This window comes from Chrysemys picta, unplaced genomic scaffold (genome assembly GCF_011386835.1).
Source record: "Chrysemys picta bellii isolate R12L10 unplaced genomic scaffold, ASM1138683v2 scaf523, whole genome shotgun sequence".
In the NCBI taxonomy this organism is placed as follows: domain Eukaryota; kingdom Metazoa; phylum Chordata; order Testudines; family Emydidae; genus Chrysemys; species Chrysemys picta.
Genome location: NW_027053230.1, coordinates 8811 through 29963, shown reverse-complemented (window position 1 = coordinate 29963; position 21153 = coordinate 8811). Strand labels below are relative to the sequence as shown.

Here is a 21153-nt window from a genome sequence, read left to right as displayed (position 1 = left end):
TATCCTGCAGAACAGCATTACCATTTAAAAAATTATCTTTTCCGAAGACCATTTGCCAATGATTTTGGCTTAATTGGATTAAAGTAGAAATCTAAGAAAGGAGACCCATCCAGTCACTGAAAAAAAAAATGTAGGATACAGATACTGTCCCAACAATGTAACAAAATTTACTGACAGAAAATCTGAAGACCAAAGACAGATGGCAGAGCAGAAGACATGAAATGGCCTTAAGTCACCGGTCACCTTATCTGCTGAAGATAAGGTTCATCCTATAGTGTTTATTAAATGTTTACAAAGACTTCCAAGGGAATATTCTGCACAGCTGCACTGACACTATGGCTACACTACAGCTTAAGTCGACATAAGTTGTGTTGCTCAGTCGTGTGAATTAGTCACCCACCTGAGCAACATAACTTACACAGAGTTAAGCGTCAGTGTGGACAGCACTGTGTCGGCAGGAGACATAGCTACCACCGCTTGCGGGGCCCGGAGTAATTAAGCCAGTGGGAGATCTCTATCCCATCGGCTTAGAGTGGCTACACTAGAGAGCTTAAGCTTAAGCTCTCTAGTGTAGCCGCAGGGGGGATCGTGGGGGGAAAGACTTCTCAGTTGAAGAAGCTCCAGATGCTCATTCTACTATGGTTTTAGTTTAACCAGGCAAGGATCCCCATGAAAAATGAGTTCTTGATAGAACAGATTACTCTACAGAATCTTCCAAAGAATTAAATTCAAAAACACAATAAAACAAGTCAGTTTCTTAGCTCCGTTAATTTTTTCATACTGGAAAAACTTTATAAATCAATAAAATAATTAATAAACATGTACATAGTGTTTTTTACCCAGAGATCTCAAAACATCTTACAAATTGAGTAGGTATTTTACCCCTATTTTATATATAAAACAGTCTTCGGTGAAGTCCTTAAACACTTGCATCTGAAGAAGTGAGGTTCTTACCCACGAAAGCTTATGCTCCCTATACTTCTGTTAGTCTTAAAGGTGCCACAGGACCCTCTGTTTCCTTAAACACAGAGGGTTTTAATTATCTTTAAAAAAATAAGATGTTCTTATTTACAAAATAGATTTAAAGTCAACTACACTTGCAAGATACCTTGGTTCTGTGTTTTTAATTGCTCGATGACAGAAGAATTATTGCAATTGTCAAAGAAACTGTTGTTGAAATCTGTCTTCTTTGATCTTAAGCCACGGTGGCTAGGAGTTGCCTCTTGTTCCCATGGAGAATGGGAAAAGTAAAACTTCTCTTTAAAGGGGTTTCTTGACTGCTGGATGAAGGACAGCTTGGTGTCTTTTCTTGTTGCCACGAGAACACCGATGAAGAAGCCTGATGCCGAGCAATCTCTCTGTGACTCTTAGTACTTTGAGGATGAGAATGATTTATTTTCTATTTAAAAAGAGGGGGGGGGGGAAAGCATATCTACCTTTACACAGCTGACAATTCATAAGAGAATTAGTTCACTACTGTATGGTGGAAATAAGATAGGGCAATTGGTCAAGCTGTCAGTTACAATTTTTGATAACAGAGTCAGCGACACAGATCATCCATCAACACAAAGTACTATATGATTCACATGAGTCTGCTTTTATACCTCCAGCAGTCAACTGACTGGAATACTGTACCGATTAACATCACAGGCAGCTGAAGAGCGTTGGGAGAATACTATCTACAATTCAAATATATCTAAGCTGGCCAGCATCTCAAGGATAAGAAGTTTGACTTGTGGTTCCTTATATTTAGTAGATCAAGTTTTTTGTTGGGCATCCTATCAATTAATATTGAGGTACCTTCCCTGCACATTCCTCACCATCAGATCAGTTTTGTAAAGCTAGATGTTGACATGCATAACATTCATTTTTGTACTTCATTCTAGACTTACTGTAAATTAGTTCTGATCCTCCTTTGTGTTCTGTGGACAAATATAGCTACATTTTAGACTATGGGCTCTATTCATCTCCAAATGTGTGGTGATCCCATTAGCAAGAATTCTACATGTAAATCATTCCACACACAAAAAAGAGACTCATTTATTTGCACTTCCTTTTATAAAATACCTGGACTCCAAAAACATGTTTTGGCTCTAATATCAGATATTTTTCTGTCCCTAAATCTCTGACTGCCAGAAGCCGGGACTGGATGACAGGGGATGGATCACTCAATAAATTGCCCTGTTCTGTTCATTCCCTCTGAAGCATCTGGCACCATCTGGAAGCCAGGATAATGGGCTATATGGATCATTGGTCTGATCCAGTAGGGCCAGTCTTATGTTCTAAAAATACAAAAAAGCTGCTATTGATACTTACAGAACTTGGTTTTTCAATACATCTAACATTTGAATGGGGTTTTTGCCTAAAGCACTAAGGGCCCCAATACTGTGTGATTATTTACATGAAAACAATATGTTTAAAAAGTCCTTTTTGTGTATTCTAATTAGTACTAACTTTTCTAAAATGCTGCCAGGAAATTAACCATACCCACTGCTTACTCTTCTTAAATCTATACTTTAATCTCAATGGCATGACCAGTGAGCAAATTTAATTTTACCAGTTTCCCTGAAAAATCATATGGCTAATTTTGAAGAACTGCACCTTTCTCCATTTCACACATTAAATGAGATTATAATGCTGAGATACTCTATACCCATACTTTAATCTGGATATTTCTCAGATCTGCCTCCAGTTTTTTTCTTTCTTCAACTCTTTATTGTATTTTTCTTGGAGTTCTTCAAACTTAGACTCTACAAATTGACAATGAATATTTGCTAATAATCTGGTTCATTTTATACATAATATCTTTCCTATTCCATTTCTTATGTCTAATATTAGACAAGGGTGATAAAAGCAACAGCTCTCATTAATCTGTAGTGATATATTAAGAAAACGACTCAAAGGGAGTTCTAAAACCAATAAAACTGAATAATTCAGGGACTGAAACCTGAGATCTGGAACTCAGTGCAACAATGAAAATGCAACCACTAGACTCAGGGACCAATACCAGGGGTACAAATGTATATTGTAATATGGCCTGAATGAAGAATTTTTTCCCACCGTCCCCCTGGCATTAACATTTGTTTGTAACATGACTGAAAAATCAGGCATTGAGATTCAAAGGAGCTTAAAAAGAAAAGTCAGTGGGAGTTGGATACCTAACTTCTTGCTAATGGGACTCACCACACATTTGAAAACTCAGCCTAAAGTCACATCACTCAGATTCCTATCTTGCTTCTCTCCACTTCCTTCATAACTGTAGCAGCCACTTTCTCAAGGAACACCATAGCCAGAATGTTTTGCATCTTCTGAAAGCATCTGAAATCTCAGCTTTCAAATGAGAACAAGGACTGATCTCCAACTCCAGTTAGTCAGGTAGCCAAATGCAAGTCAAATGGCAGTACCTTGTTTTAGTGTCCATGAAATTTGTGTGTTTTGTTTTGTATTGTAGATTCTGAATTTCACAACCCTAAACTCAAGCCAATTGTGCGATGGTACATTGTCACTGGTAAGCATTTTGAACTCTGAGCACTTACTCCTAAATCCCTCAAGCCCCCGATTCGCCAGCCAGCGAAACTGAATTTCAATTGTTTTTAATGAAAACTTCACCTGAATATTTTGTTCTAGAACATAATTAGTTAGGATGTACATATGTTATGTCCATATTAGTATCTGCATTTGTACCTCCCCTGAATCAAGACAAAGCATATTCTCGGACTCATAAAGCATGCTCACTTAAATTCCTACATATTCACTCATGGGAATTAATTTTCAAATATTGGAAAATTACAGACATTGGCAGATTATAAGCCAAACAATTCACCTTTTGTTTTCTTTTATGCTTTCTGGAGTGACATGTACTTTCAAAGGAATTTACATTTTATTCAATTGCATACTAGACACGGTGGGTGGGGGGGTTACCATTGTGATTTTGATTTGGTGTTAAAGGAGCAGCAAAATTCTTCTGTGGTGTACTCCTAAATGATAAGTCTCCTGTAATCAATGTTTGCTAACTTCTTTCAAGTTCAGATTTGTACCTGTTTAAAAGAGAATTGGAAGTGCAATTAATTAGTTACAGAAACAAATAGGGCCCAATCATACATTTTTAAGAGCCCCAAATGCACATTGAATGGCAATTTTGGTTCCTCAAGAAATATAAAATTAGGCATAATAAAGATATATCACTAAAAATATGATTCTAGATGACAATACGACACCTTCAAATAAATATTGGAATCTGTACTTTCACTTCTAGTGATATTGGGTTGTTGTTTAAATTTGTTCTTATATGAAAGAGACAGTTTGTTTATATTTTATATATACACTCAAGGTTTGATATTTCAGAAGACTGAAAACTAAAAGAATTATACACAAAAAGGACACATGGATGAACAGCAATTACAATGATTATCCAGTCACAGCTCTGATAAAGCTCCCTCTGCTGGACATTCACAAGACTGCTGTGTTTGGGTCCCAATATGCTTGATTTGTGCTCTTAAGCTACCCTTGGCCTGAATAGGCTGCAGCAACTGCCTTTTCCCTTGGCTTCTCTGGTACACTTCCAGGGCACAGGCTCCTAATTCCACTTCCCAGAAATAGGACCAGACGACCTAGCTGTCTTAAGCACCCAGGCCAGCACTGACCCCGCAGACTGAAACACACCCTTTTCCCAAAGCTTCAACATTGTGGGCACTCTGGGTACACAGTTCACCTCTTCAATGATATGTAGTAGTTGAACACAGACACGCAGACTTTACAAGGGTTCCCAAAAACCACTCTCTGTTGGCAAGCACAATAAGTATACAGATCTGGACAAAAAAATAATAAAACCCTATACGCAATTCCCTGCCTCAATTTCCTCACCACTCTTGGAGCATAGCATTGAATTGTATTGGCAAAAACATGCTGCACTCTGGATAGGCATTCTAGTGTTACATTCCCAAAGACTCAGCATTCAAAGACTCAACTGAGTCTAACTGGAAAATAAATGCAGAGGCTATTCATGGAACAACCACATTTGGTGGAGTGGGAGTTTTGAGCCTGTCTAATGAGTGGTGGGACAATCAGGGTTCTAGAACTTTTAGAGGCAGAAGTTCATTCCTAGAGTTGCATGCTCAGCTCACCCCACTCCCCCAGCACAGAAACAGCAAGGCGAGAGCTGCCCTTACAGTGGGGAAACAAGTGGTGATTGCCCTATGGAATCTTACACCACCAGTTTGCTATCAATTAGTGGGGTAATCAATTTGGTGTTACAAAAAAAGATCAATGGTAAGGACACTCATCACTGAGGTATGCAAGACAAAAAAGCATCCCCATTCTGTGCTCCCCCTTCCCAGCTTCTGAGCATATTAAAAAAAAGGTACCTTCAAAATTTATGCAGGCTTTGGTAGGTCAGAAGGGACACGTTACTGACAAACACTGGCTGGTTCAGAGAAATTCAGGACAACCATGGCTTTAGAAACACTGTGCTTTTTGACATATTGAAAGCAGACTCCCCACTCCATCCAACTGGAATTAATGACATTTCTGTGCCAATCATAGTTTATGGAAACTGCCTACCTTTAATTCTCTGGCTTAAGAAATCATATACTAGCAAGCTAGACAGAAGCAAGGAAAGATTTGACTCTCACCTGTGCAGCTGAAGAAGGAATGTGAAGTGGGCAGAGTTGGAAGACAACAGGATAGGTGGAGGGGTCTCATGCCAAAGCTCCATATCAACAAGTAAAACATTCTCAGTTCTTATGCAATGCACCGCATGCAGCACTATCTGAGAGACCCTATTGCCAGGGTGGATGAGTGAGGTGGACGGGCTGGATCTAAAATAGACTAGCTAACAGTTGCATTGCTAATACAGTTCATTTAAAGGAAGCCTTAAAAGCTTACTTCGATAGTAGGTAATGGCCTAATCCTGTTTCTATGAAACTATTAATAGAACAGATGTGTTTTCTGTGATATACATTACTTTTAAGGAATTTGTTATTGAAGTATGGAAAATGACTGGACTAATTGACAGTTATTTCAATCAGCATAGTACAGGTGGTGTATTTCTAGACTCAATAGAGGCTAGCACTTCTGTAATATACATGCATTGACTTTTTTTTTTCCTTTTTTTTTTTTTTAAGAGGTATGGAAGCCTTTCTGGTTATATTACTTTCTAGCACCGCAATACCAAAAAGTCACAATAAAGTTGCACCAACTTTCAAGTATGTACGTTATTACCACCACGGTATGCTAGACATACAAAAAAAAAAAAGAAGATAACTTTTAATTGACTTTACTAGCTATATAATTTGACTAGGTACAAGTACAACACGCAGCCTGGATGTCAGTGCATCACAGATGACTGTACGTGTAATCAAAGTTCTTTGTTCCCTGACAAGTTGTCCATGGGAGTAGAAAACACCAGGAACTGACACAAGGGGATGAGGTGTCTATATCCCTGCCAACACCCCATATTTATCCATGCTTTGGAGTGGGTGAACTAATGCAGTGAGATTCTTAATCAATAATTGATCAACAATTCATTTGAGCAGCTGGGTCAGCAGCAGCAGCATTTATTTTTGATTTTTGTCCTCCCTCTACCCCTTCAGCAGCTGTTCACACCCCTGCCTCATTGCCCTTGCATTTCACTTTTAGACCTGCATAACCTCACAGAGCATGTCCTTCTCTGTGCGCTTCCTCTTGGCTCTGACAGTGACCAGACAGCTGTGGAGGTGTTAGGGAGAATCTTGAGGAGAGCCCCACTATCAAGGTTAGCGATAAACACAGAACTGTTAGGTGGAAAGGAAGGGAGGCAGCCTTCCCTGACATAACTGTCGCAGCTACTCAGATTTTCCCACCCTGTACAGCATAACTATGTGGATTGCCTCCAAATTACTAAGGCATAATGAGTGCTAGACCTTACATGAAGAGTAGATCAGGATTTCTTAACCCAATGCCTTGGGGAGGGGATGGGGTTCATTCTGATATAGAAAAAGGATAGTATTTCATCAAGACAACTGCACTTATTTCAGGAAGTCATGCTCCTTGATGAGCCCAAAGTGACAAAGAAAGAGCTGTTTAAGAGGTCTTAGTCTGCCCATGGAAGTATGCAGTCATGCTGTTTTCTGCAATGATCCCCCTCAGAGGTCCTGGAAAAGTGGCACGGGGATGTGCCATATCACGGTGGGCTGGCCATAGCGTATCTTCAACATAATGTTTGGGAAAGTCTTACATACTACTCACTGAAAAAAAGTTCTGTGAAATTGTGCCCACAAACCAGAAAGCTTTGTGTGTAAAAATTAACAGGCTGCTCTGTCTGTACCTCAAAGTACCGCAAGACACCAACTGATGGAGTGCCAACTCATGTGTGTTTACTTGCTTCCGTTCTCGGCCTCTGCTATTGATGCAGTTAGAACCTTCCCAGTAAAAATCGTTTTCAGTCGTTTATTTAAGGCGATAATCACTTTCACCTACCATAATCTCCCTTCACCCAAGGAGGAAACATATTGGTGCGTGTCCTGGTTAGGTATGAAATAGCCCCTGGCTGTCACCCGCCTTGCTGTATCCCTCCTTGTTGTCCCCCTCCTGGTCAGGGCCAGATACCTCTTGTTCATCCATTGCTCCAGGGAGGGATTTCTTTCTCCTCACCAGAACACACAGAGTATCTACAGAGTTAAAAGGAGGAGGTAAGGTCCTTCCAGAATATAGCACCCAGCTCACTATGAGAGAGGTCATGTAATATGTAGCAGGGAACAGGAACAGGTGTCGCTGTGAAGAAACACGCTGGCATATAAAAGTGAGGTAAGGACAACTTCCAGGTCGCTGCAGAAGCGCGGGCGCCGCTTCTCCCCCTCCCTCCCAGGCGCCCAAGCCTGGGAGGGAGGGGGAGGAGCGGCGTGCGAAATGGCCGCTTGGGATCTCCCCCTTCCTCCCAGGTTTGAGAGCCTGGGAGGGAGGGGGAGATCCCGAGCCGCGGCGGCGTGCAAAACAGCTGATTCGCGCGCCGCTGCTTCCCCTCCCTCCCAGGTTTGAGAGCCTGGGAGGAAGGGCAAGTAGCGGCGCGCGAATCAGCTGTTTCGTGCGCCATGGCAACGGGAGCGGAGGTGAGCTAGGGCAACCGGGGCACCTTTTTAGGGGCGGCATTCTGGCGCCGGCCATGCTGCCCCTAAAAATGTGCCGCCCCAAGCACCAGCTTGTTTTGCTGGTGCCTAGAGCCGGCCCTGGTGGGAAGGCCATTGTTAAGCAGATGGTCAAGAAGGGAGGAACGAAGACACTTATCAAGATTTGTTGATGCCAAAGAACCATCAACACGTATCCATGATTGAGGAAGGGCAAATTGACAACCCTGAGGTGAAGGCTGGCACCCCTAAGGACAACTGATTAAATCGGAACCAGGACAGGATGACTCTCTTGGAGGTGTATTGGAATGTTTACATCCAAAGATACACCAATTAAGAAGTAACCCGGTCACAAAGTGACACAGCAAAATCCATAGACTTCAACAAAGAAAAAGGACTATAAGAACAGGGTGCTTGGCCATAAGACTTTGGGGGTTCGTCTTGCCACACTCCCGGAGCATTGGATCGCGACCGACAGAGCCCTGCTCCCCTCTGCGACCAATCTGGCTGGCCACTAGATTGATCCAGACTCTGGACTGATAACTATAAACATCAACTGGCAGGACTGTGTGCACAGTATGTGTGTGTGTGAGAGACAGGGCCGGCTCCAGGCACTAGTCGAGCAAGCTGGTGCTTGGGGCGGCAGCTAATAGGAGGCAGCATTCGGCCCAATCATAGGGCGGCACGGCTGCTTTTTTTTGTTTGTTTGTTTGTTCCGTTCCGGCCGCTGTGTAGGGGGCGGCGGCGCAGAGGACGGGAGCACCCTGCAGCAAGCCCAGCAGGGCAGTCCGCGTCCTTCCCTCCCAGCCGACCGGAGCGGTGCGGAGCCTCCCAGCAGGGGGCATGTCGGGAGGGGCCGTGTGGCAGCGCCCCACTGAAGCCCTGGCCACCCCCCTTCTCTTTCTCCCCCCCCTGCCCCCTCCCCCTGCCCCTGCTAGCAAGGGCAGGAGTCCCCCTGTACCCTGGCTCTGGCCGCGCCGCAGGTTTTTTTTTTTTTTTTTTTGCTTGGGGCAGCCAGAAAGCCAGAGCCGGCCCCGGTGAGAGAGATTGAAAAGCATATGCTAACTGTTGTAGTCTCAATAAATGCGGCGTGCTGCCTTCTTCCCTATAACGATCCCTTGTGCTTCTTATAAGTATAACAATGTGGGACTCAGGAACCTTGTTTTAGGCACCCAGGTTTGAAAATTTTGGCCACAAACTCAAACGTCTATTTAAATATGGAGTACATTTAAAGTAAGATAAAGTGGACAAAGACAGTAATTTGACAGTCATTTACATGTCTAAGCAAAATAATACTTAAATGGGATAACAGCCACACTTCAGTTAAAGCAGAACAGTTTGGTCTCACCTTTTAAGTTCTTGTTCTAGTCTTTCAATTTGTTTCTTGCTTGAAGTTAGTTGTCCCGCTTGATAATTAACTTGTGATTCTTTTACTTGAAGGTCACATGAAATTTTATGCTTTGTTTTCTCAAGATTATCACACAATTCCATCAAGCTCTGCTTTTCTCTTTTTAGTGTTGCTCCTTCATTTTTTCCATTTTCAACCTAATTTAATTAGTCAATTATAATATATATATATATATATATATATATATATAAAGATTTTGATCAAGCCTGGGAATACACATCTTTATTCAGAGTGAAGCGTGGAGAGCACTTACCAAAATAAACAATTTCTGCTTTATAAAAAAGCGGTATTTGAATATTTTTATTCACTACTTTTCAAAGCCCTGACAGCACTGAAAATTTTAGTTACACGCAAAGCTATATTGCTATTCTACCAATATCCGTATCGCAAGGCTTCCCTGTGTAACATTTAAAATCAAAATACATAATCACCACAAGTCATTTAATTTCCACCTAGGTATTAATATTAAAATGATTTCTCTAATCAGTGGCCCCACACCTGTTCTTGGAAGAGTTTATTGGCTATAAAAAGCACCTATCCTGACCAGTAAAGCGCTTACAGCCCTTGCACATCATCAGAAGAGCTAAACTTAAAAGCCATATGACTCTGATCATCATTTTGCTCCTCTCCCTTCAAATCTGTCCATGTTAGCAACCAGTATTTCCAGAATGACTAGAATAAGAGATCAATGCTCAAGTTGCGTTTCCTTAAGATAGCAGCTGGAACAGCCATGTCTGATTTGAAGGAGGGATGCAAGATAGTAATCAGAATAATGCAATTTCAAGATCCTCTCTCTCATGATCTGTGTTGCGTTATGTAGCATTGGAAAACAGATTTGATATCCCCAGCCTTTGCAAAGCATACGGCATACATTCCTATCCCTGACAGTTTATGAGATATTGGACTTAGAATGGTCCCAAAAAAGTACTACCAGAGCAAGAGGCTAGTGACAGTTTAAGACTGAATACACAGCAAGGCCTGGATAGTGGGCTAGTGTCATTTCCCTTCACTACTTTACACAGGTGTCAATCACCGCTCACAGGGTGAGTATTAGCACAAAAGCTGTTAGTGAGTAGTCTACATTTTACCGGTATGTCAATTTTTTGATGGCAGCAATGATGTTATGCAGATATTAATCTTATCAGCTATCAACCTAGGTGTTATGGCTTTTTTGTGACTAAAGCCCTGATTAAATTGGAAGCTCTGTACCTAAGAGTTATGTCCTTTTAGCTCAAGCGATAGCAGGCTGTGCTACAATGATGAAGGTTTGGGGTTCAAACTATGCTGATGATGCATAAGTGGGGGATTCTTACTGTTGTCCATAATATTTTTAAATGTTTAAGTCAAGATTTCTCTAAAAGATCTGCTCTAGGAATGATTTCTGAGAGGTTCTGTGACTTGTGTTATATAAAAGATCAGAACGGATGATCACAGTGGTCCCTTCTGGCCTAAGAATCCATGAAAATAAAAGCAGCAATTTTTAATAAGCCATTACAACAGAAGGTACTCCAATATTTTAAAACCACCACGCTCAGATAGAGAAGTTGGTGTAAATTCTGAATGAGCCTGTTGTTGGGTACAAAAAAAGTGGAGCTAATCGTTCACAAAATACCAGTGAGTATCTGATATGAGAAACTGGGTGCAAATTATCAACATGACAATTTCGGTATGTTTACAAACATTATATTTTTATATAGTGTTCACAGATGTCCATTTGTAGAAATAATTTGTTTTACAAAGCACCCTGTACAATCAATTTATCAAAACAATTTACATAAAGGTATTTAAAAAAAAATACTTTTTCCACTGTGCCTCATAAGATTAACGTTTGCACAGCATTCTAGACGCATTGTATAAGTGACTGTTTGCTATTACCCTAACACCTAGGAGCCCTCGTCATGGACCAGTACCCCACTCTGTTAGGCGCTGTACAAATAGAACAAAAAGACGGTCCCTACTCCAAAGAGCTTACAATTTAAGTACAAGACAAAGAAAAAGGGGAGAGTACAAGGAAACAGTGAGACACCATTGGTCACTAGGATAGGCAGCTTGCGTACTGAGACCACAGCTTAACTGTTGTCAAGTTTTTTGTAGGCATCACAGCAAAGGAGAGTTGTAAGGAGGACTTTGAAAGAAGATGAGGTGACTTTGCAGATGGTTATGGGGGGCTCTCCCAAGCACAAGTTGACAGCATGGGAGAAAACACAAAGGTGAGTGTTTAAAAATTTAACAAAATTTATGTGTTATGGGCCAGTCAGAGGCGGGAGTTGACATTTCAATAGTGAATGAAAAAAAGGATGCCTAGGTTGGGGTAGGCCATGAAGGAGCTAGGAAGTGAAGACAAGCAGCTTGTTTGTTGCAACAGAGAATGGAGGGGTGCCGAGAGAGGTGACATGGTCAAAGTGACAGGCAGGGGAATCTTTGCAGCAGCACTCTGAATGGATATGAGCAGAACAAAATTGTATTAAAAGTTACATGGTGCATTAAGACTATGACCTTCTGCTTCTGCTTTTGTAAAGCTGCCGCCAGCGATTCAAGCTGAAACTGTCTTTTCTGTCGTTCTTTTTTAAGCTTGTCTAGTTGACTTTCAAGCTCTTGAATCTTCTGAAGGGCCCTCGTGGAAAGGCCTTTTACCACTCTTCCGCAACCCAGCTCATTTTAGATCAGCTTTTTTCCTTCATACAAAGTGTACATCACTGAACCTGAATCATACAAACTTGTAAAGACTTTGGACAAGTCATAGAATCATAGAATATCAGGGTTGGAAGGGACCTCAGGAGGTCATTTAGTCCAACTCAAAGCAGGACCAATTCCCAACTAAATCATCCCAGCCAGGGCTTTGTCAAGCCTGATCTTAAAAACCTCTAAGGAAGGGGATTCCACCACCTCCCTAAGTAACCCATTCCAGTGCTTCACCACCTCCTAGTGAAAAAGTTTTTCCTACTATCCAACCTAAACCTCCCCCACTGCAACTTGAGACCATTACTCCTTGTTCTGTCATCTGTTACCACAGAGAACAGTCTAGATCCATCCTCTTTGGAACCCCCTTTCAGGTAGTTGAAAGCAGCTATCAAATCCCCCCTCATTCCTCTCTTCTGGAGACTAAACAATCCCAGTTCCCTCAGCCTCTCCTCATAAGTCATGTGCTCCAGCCCCCTAATCATTTTTGTTGCCCTCCGCTGGACTCTTTCCAATTTTTCCAAATCCTCCTTGTAGTGTGGGGCCCAAAACTGGACACAGTACTCCAGTTGAAGCCTCACCATTGTCCAATAGAGGGGAATGATCACGTCCCTCGATCTGCTGGCAATGCCCCTACTTACACAGCCCAAAATGCCGTTAGCCTTCTTGGCAACAAGGGCACACTGTTGACTCATATCCAGCTTCTCATCCACTGTAACCCCTAGGTCCTTTTCTGCAGAACTGCTGCCTAGCCATTCGGTCCCTAGTCTGTAGCAGCGCATGGGATTCTTCCATCCTCGTGCAGAACTCTGCACTTGTCCGTGTTGAACCTCATCAGGTTTCTTTTGGCCCAATCCTCTAATTGGTCTAGGTCCCTCTGTATCCTATCCCTACCCTCCACCGTATCTACCACTCCTCCCAGTTTAGTGTCATCTGCAAACTTGCTGAGAGTGCAGTCCACGCCATCCTCCAGATCATTAATGAAGATATCGAACAAAACCGGCCCCAGGACCGACACTTGGGGCACTCCACTTGATACCGGCTGCCAATTAGACATGGAGCCAAGTCATCCAAGGTGGCACCAGAAAAAGAGATAACATCCTACCAGCAGACCAAATTGCTTGCCATTTGCTACAAAGAAAGAAGTTTTCTTACAACAGTTGACAGCAGTCACAAGAAAAAACAGTGCAACAGGAGTCAGAAGATGCTAAACAAAGACCTGCACACAAACAGACAGTTTTCCAAAGAGGAGTGTGCACAAGAGGGCTTGAGAAACAGTGACCTGCTGGCACTTGCTATGGAGTGTCTGCCGCAAATCTATTCCTACTGGCCAGTGACCTGTGCAGGCTGGGGCCAGCACAGCACACTCCCTGTGAGCACAGGCGGCCTGCTATGGGCCCCGCTTACACATGCAGCTGAAGCCAGGGCTGCAGCGGGTGGCTCAGGGAGGTTGATCTCTACCAGGGGTGGGCAAACTACAGCCTGCGGGCCACATCCAGCCCACAAGACCGTCCTGTCCGGTGCACCCGAGCTCCCGGCCAGGTAGGCGAGCCCCGGCACTTCCCCCGCTCCCCCTCCCCTGACCGCCCTCCCCTTGAGTCTCCACCCCATCCAATGCCCCCTGTTCTCTGACTGCCCCCCACCCTGCCATTTGCCGTAGGCAGTCACACCGTAGGGGTATGCATATGGGTCGGGGCAGTCAGGGGACAGGGAGCAGTTGGATAGGGCGTGGGAGTCCTGGGGGACCTGTCAGGGGACGGAGTCCTGGGGGGGGGCAGTTAAGGTGCGGGGGTCACTAGAGGGGGCAGTCAGGGGACAAGGAGCAGGGGGGGTGGATGGTCGGCTATTCTGAGGGGGCCAGTCAGGGGGCGGGAAGTCAGAGGGGGTGGATAGGGGCAGGGGCCAGGCTATTTGGGGAGGCACCGCCTCCCCTACCCAGCCCTCCATACAATTTTGAACCCTGATGTGGCCCTCAGGCCAAAAAAAAGTTTGCCCCCCCTGAGCTAGACACCTGGGAAAGAATTCTCTCTAGTAACTCATAGCCCTCCCCGTCTAGTGCTATTGGAGATATTTGCTAATAGCCATTGCGGATGGGCCATATGCCATTGTAGGCAATTGCATCATACCATCTCCTCCGTGCATTTAGCAAGCTCAGTCTTAAAACAAGTTAGGATTTTTGTCCCCCACTACTCCCCTTGGAAAGATGTTCCAAAACTTCACTCATCTGATGTAAAGCCCTACATGGGACTATTTTTTTAATCCCACTCCCATCCTGCCTCCAATATCTACTCCCACCTGCTCCTGCATTGTTTCTTTTATATTTATCCCACTCCCAGCTGCAAAAAACTTAGATTCTGCAAATCCCACAAGAGAGACAGATTCTCCCGTGCTACCAAAAAAACCAACCCACCACGATTGGTTAATATGTTAGTTATATATATAAATGCTAATATGCTTCTCAGACTAGGCCTCTGGTCATCCTAGTAACTCTTCTCTGCACCTGTTCCAGTTTGATTTCATCTTTCTTAAACATGGGAGACCAAAACTGCACACAGTATTCCAGATATGGTCTCACCAGTGCCTTGTATAACAGTACTAACACTTCCCTAACTCTACTGGAAATACCTCGCCTGATGCAGCCTAGAATTGCATTAGCCTTTTTTACAGATGCATCATATTGACAGCACATAGTCATCCCTGTCTTTCTCCTCTTCTGTTGCTTCCAACTGATACGTCCCCAGTTTATAACAAAAATTCTAACTGTTAGTCCCTAAGTGCATGACCTTGCACTTTATACCACTACATTTCATCTCATTCCTATTACTCCAATTTTCAAAGTCATCCAAATTTTCTTGTATGACATTCCAGTCCTCTCTGTATTGGCAATACATCCCAATTTTGTGTCCTCCACAAATTTTACTAGCTCATTCCCACTTTTTGTGCAAAGGTCATTAATGAAAATGTTAAATAAGATTGGTTCCAAGAATGATTCCTGAGGAACTCAACAACTCCTCCAGCCTGACAGTTCACTTTTCAGTATGACCAGTTGTAGTCTCCTTTTACCCGACTCCTTACCCACCTTTCGTTCTTGTATTAATCCCCATCTTCTCCAATTTAACTAATCATTTCTCCTGTGGAATTGAATCAAATGCCTTACTGAAATCCAGGTAGATTACATCTAATGCATTTCCTTTGTCTAGAAAATCAGTTATCTTCTCAGCGATCTCCTTTTTGTAAAAACATGTATTTTATCCCAATTGCCTTTTTTACCTCTATGTCTTTAACTACTTTCAAAATTGCATACAATTGAGGCCAAACTAAAAGGCCTGTACTTTCCCAAATCACATTTTTTCCCCTTTCTAAAATAGAAGTATTACATTTGCAATTCTCCAGTCATAAGGTACAACCCCTGAGTTCACGGTGCCATTTGAAACACCTGAGAATATGATGAGCCAGATCATGAGGTGGTATAAGCTGACTTCAATGGAGTGATGCTGATTTCTATTAGCTGAGGATTTAGCCTTTCGATGTTGAAATTAAAAAAAAAAACAAGATTTGTAATGGCAATAGCTAGCTAATATTATTTTGCTGTATTTAAAACAAAAAACTGTGGAAATAAACGTCCAGCTAGAAGAGAGAATTGTTTGCTAAAGTAATGATAAATCTGAACTTTCTTAAGGTAATGGTTGGCAATGCTCTGCTTTCCCAATATAGACAAAGCAAGTAAGGCTCAATCAATACACCCATTCCTTTGTGAACTATTAAATTGTACATAGTGCTAATGAATAGTCATTTAATTAGCACAGGAGCCTTCAATTTAAAAGTTGTCTATAATGCACACTGAATATAAACAAAAATTAGCAATGACTTTTCAGCTGAAGCCTCATTTAAAAATGCTATTGCCAACTTTTCTGTCTTAAGTTAGCCTTCTTGCTACATTTGCAGCTCAAATGCTGATACAGCGGTGTCCCATTTATTACAGAACCATTGCTATAGAAGAATTCATTCTTCTAAAACATAGGAACAAGTTACTTTTTTGCATGAATGACCTGAATTAGTTCATCGAGCTCCGATGCATTCACACAGGAACGCTCAGATACAAACGTCTGCTTCTGAATCACAATGGTGGCTCTTTGGGAAGTTTCACGTGGCTGCTCCAGGGCTTTGAAGACAGTAGCTCCAATTATTAAATATACAACAACCAGCAGAAAAATCATTGAGACAGTCTTCCATTTCATAACATTAATAGCCGAATCACATTCCTCTCGTGACGAGAGCACTGTGGGTTTTGTAGAAAACAATAGCCGTGGTTTGGAGTTCTGAGTGGCAGATTTGGGATCCAGCAAGTCAGGTGCCGCCACTAATAAAACAGAAAAAGAATGTTAACGCCCACAGCATTGGACAGAGGTGTACACCCTTCTTGCCAGGAGGTTACAGAGATCCTATTAATTCAAAATAGAGTTCATAGATAGCTGTGTTATAAATGCATTTCACTTGTACACCATGTTCTATTACTACAGAATGACTGGTTTCAGCTACTGCTAGGACTAATAATATGCTATTTATATGAACACACATGCATGCATACACACACTTGCATTGTTTACTATATATATGTCCTCTATAAATACTCTGCAAGTGTAGTTCTAACATGCAGTATTTTCCCTATTTTCTTCTGTTCCTTTGAATCAGTATAAAAAGATATTTTTCTGTAGAGCGTCCTCACATCTTGAACAATCTTAGGCATTGCTAATATGCTTCTCAGACTACATTTTAGTCAGCGTTAAAAAACTATCAGGAAAACAGGACTCTTTCCTTAAGTCTTACATACCCTCAACTCTGCATTCAGACACTCATTAGAATATTTGCAGTTCACTTTCAAATTCCCACACAGGTAACTATAAAAATGATTCATTATTAATTCTAACACTTTGAAAGTGTTGGCTAAACCCTTTTAGGAAATACCAGGAACACATGCGCATGCCTGTTGGAAAAGTCAATCATCTTATTATAGGATATTTGATTGTTTACTGCTACAAGAAACCCACTGGCGCAGTAATGATCACCTGCGTGTGTTGTCGAGTGGCCCCATAACGCATGTGATTACAAGTAAATACACTAGTAATTATATAAGAATAATCCACATCACGTACACTTAAAGGTCCCCTGAGGGAAGATTTCAACAACAATACAATATTTAAAATTATTAATATATTTTGAATGGCTGCAACACCACTTTCAGCTGTTGTGAGGAAAGCCTACTTCTAAATGTAGATTCAAAAGTCTCTCTCCCAGGTCTCTGGAAGCTGGGAATGCCCCCAGAGGAGGAAGGGAGTGTCATTTTCCACAGGGATAGGATCTTCTCTTGAACACCCGCTGGAGGTTAACCTACAGGGTTACAGGAACTCTCATTCAAAAAGAATCATGCAATACAGGTCAGAAGAAAGGCAGACCTAGGAAATTAATACACTGGACCTGAACCCGGGGGGGGGGGGAGGAGGGAGAGGAGGGTTAGAGGATGAAAAGGCAGCCCCAAATGAAAAAGCTCCACTCGTGCCTCGGTGCACGGCTATGAAATAGTTACTGTTCAGCTACTAGAAAACTAGAATCTGGTTCTAACTAACTGGGAGCACCAGATCAGCATGCAAATACCCTTCAAGTGTAGTGGGCATGGAACACTGTATGAAGCTATTGATATGCCCCTGGACAAAAATCGATGAGTGAGGCTAAGTTTGGGAAGGACGCCTGATTTAATAACTGCTCCTTCAAGCTGTGCTCTCTCCTCGGATTGACACGATTTGTGATGGGGGGGGAGGGGAGAGCCATCACGTTTTCTTTCAGTCAGAGCTCTGCTTGCCAATGGGAATTTTTCCTATTATATTATCACGACCCTCTGTCCAAACCCAAAACTGGGGGCACCTCAGGCTACGCCAAGCCTCATGCTGTAGACTAGGAAACTGCTCCTCTTTCTGCCTGGCTTCGACAATTGCAGACAGACACACACACATCCTAGCACCATGAAGAAGGGCAGACCTGCCCCCCCAGTTCTCCTGCTACACTCCCCCTGCAGCCCGCTGAATGCAGCTAACAAAGGCAAACAGGACGGCTGTGAGGCGCCCTAAACTGATCCACCCAGTGATGCTCTGCATCCCTCCCATCAACTTCTCCAGGCTCCTGCTGACACCCATCTATAATGCAGTTGACAAGGACGTTTTCACACCCCCGAGAGGAGCAAAGCATGGACGCTCCAGCCAGAACGGGCCCTGGCCCCTTTCCTCTCCCCCTCTCCCCAGCAGCCAGCTCGCAAAGATGTGCTGGATTTAAAGCGCTTGCAAAAGACATCGTTGCAGAGCGGGGTTTGGCCGGCGAAATGGTCCGGGTGGGAGCCCAGAGCCCAGCCTGACCCTCCCGGTCAGGGGGAGCTACACCCACCTTAGACAAAGGAGAAGTGTTAGAAACAAAAGCCAGGCGGGTGTTTAACCGAGCGTGCAAAATCTGGGAGGGAGGCACAGGAAGGAAAGGGGTGAAGAGGGACTGAGCAGCCCTGAGTCCCTCCTGCGAGGAGGCATTGGGAAAGCAAGGGAGCATGCAGCATTCAGACAGACTTTGATCTAGAAACGCACGCTATTGTGCCAGTACTCACTTCTTATTTACAGACCCGGCGCCCTCTCCTCGCTTCACGGGCAGGCATTTTTTTCACGGCTTGTGTAGGTGCCGTTTGACCAAATGGAAAAAGAAAGAGAGAGAGAGAAAAGGACCAGACCCAGGGCGGATTTGCTGCTGCTGAGCTCAGATTCCACGCGGAGCAGAGCCTGGCATTCTCCCTGTCACTGGAGGGATGTGAACGATCACAGTGTGTGTGAGAGTGAGAGAGATCACCCTGTGAGAGAGAGGGAGAGGGTGTGCGTGTGAGATCACCCTGTCTCTTTGTGTGATGGCCCTGGCTGTGTGTGTAAGAATCTTACAGAAAGATCACCCTATCTGTGGGTGTGATCACCGTCTGTGTGTGTGAGACTCACTCAGGTGCCAGGTGCGTGTATCAGCCTCTTTCTGTGTGTGGCTGCCAGTCCCTGAGGTGAGTCTGTCACAATCTCAGTGTGTCTGTGTCTTTCGGTGGGGTGTGTGTGTGTATATATATCCACATCCCTCCCTCTGTCAGTGTGGGCGGGGGCCTGTCTACTCTCAGCCCCGGTGCCTGGTTCTCATGCAGTGTCTGTGCCCCCGCTCTGTCACTTTGTCTCAGGCACCAGGCATGGGGTGCCTGACTCTGGGTGCAGTTGTGTGCTTCGAGAACTCTGTGTGTGTGTGGGTGTGTGTCCTTGCTCTCCGCTTGTGTGTGTGTGTGTGTGTGTGTGTGTGTGTTGGCGCCCGCTCCCCTCCTCATTCTCTTTCCCCCAGTGTATCCCAACTGCTGGGTGCATCTCCCCCACCCTCCCTCCCTCTACCCAGCCTGCTCCAGCACCAGGGGCAGCTGCACCCTCATCTCGGTGAGCTGCTCAGCATTTCTTCCCGGCCCCTTCGCTCGGCAGCGCAAGAACTAGGCTGAGGCAGATGCTGCAGGGATGAAGGGGGGAAAAGAGGGTTAAGAGAAAAGGTCCATGCAGGAAAGATAAATCCCAAACTGGTGGGCGCTGACTTTGGAGCTCCCGGGGGAGAGCAATGGGGTGGAAGAAAAGCCAACAGCCTGAGTCCACGCATGAAAAAAGTGGGAGAGATGTTTGGCAAAGATAGGGGTAGGAACAAATTGGTCTGTAATATTGGTATGCCGTCCTTGACAAACCCAACAAAATGCATGGTTAGACTGGGCTGTTGGTTCAGAAGAACCTGCTGTTGCAGATGATGGGGGGTGGGGGAGAGGCATGGTGCAGCGGTTGCCTCCTGTAATTCCTGCCTCTTTTTCTTGGGGGACAGAGATATGAAGTTCTGATAGCTGGGAGCCTGCTGGGGCCAGAACTGCTTCCTAGTTGTCACCGATATGTAGATTCCAAGCAACTTCAGTGTTGCCCTGGAATGTTTTAGACTATGCAGCCTATCGTCCATGTTTTCCAAAAAGGAGACCCCCCCTCAAAGGACAAGACGACTGCAGCCACAGATCTCTCCTCATAGATATGGCAGATGCCATGTATCATGCTAATGAGTCTGCCACATCCAAGCTGTCCTGGAGAGCTGTCCTTGCCACGAGCTTGCCCTCCTCTGCCATCAGAGTGAACTCGCGTCTCGAGTCTGCCTTTCTCGGGAGGTGTGCTCTGTACTGATGGTGTCACACTCAGAGTACTCTCTGAACCTGATGGCTCCACTGGAGGGCAAAGGGCCACCCCGATAAGGAGACACTTAAGTTTCACTGCTCTCTCTTTTAAAGCAAAGCTTAAACCCTCTACAAAAGTGTAACACTTGTCACTAATATGGAGCGCCTCCAAACACTTTAGGCAGTTGGGATGTGGGTCACTGCTGACAATGGCCTGGCACATGACCAGCAGGACTTGAACCCCAGAGAGTGAGGTATGTCTCCAGCACAAGTCCAGGTACCATGAATCAAATTTGGTCCAAAAAGGACCTAAAAACTGAAGCCTATCACTAACTGTACATTATATCTAACTAACTACTAGCCACTAAATGACAAAACAGACTATATACAGAAAGAGTGCGGAAAATGAACTTGTGACTTATTTATTTAACATTTGCATATTCGCCGAGCCAAGAAATAGCATTCTTAATGGCCAAGTGGAGTTCTCGGAGCCCGCCTCTAAATTTGGCTAGCGGGCACTCCTCGACAACACGTATCATTGTTTGATCTGCACCACAGCTGCAGCTTGGATTGTCTCGAAAACCCCAACAGTGCTGGTTGGCTGCACAGAGGCCTTGCCCAGTCTGGAATCAGTTAAGAAGGGCCCACTGACAACGTCGCAAAGCGGGGAGCATGGGCAGTAGGGTCTGTGACGGGAATTGATTGGTGTTTGATGTTAAGCA

General features: G+C 43.9%; 1 long non-coding RNA gene across 1 annotated transcript; it reads right to left on the bottom strand.

The window, feature by feature from the left end:
* Nucleotides 1–11299: 11299 nt before the first annotated feature.
* On the bottom strand, nt 11300–19260 carry LOC135978913 (uncharacterized). The gene is made up of 2 exons (XR_010596262.1): nt 18830–19260; nt 11300–16546 (listed from the first exon to the last, which is right to left on the bottom strand). It is a non-coding gene; the product is annotated as an uncharacterized LOC135978913 (long non-coding RNA).
* Between the last annotated feature and the right edge of the window lie 1893 nt (nt 19261–21153).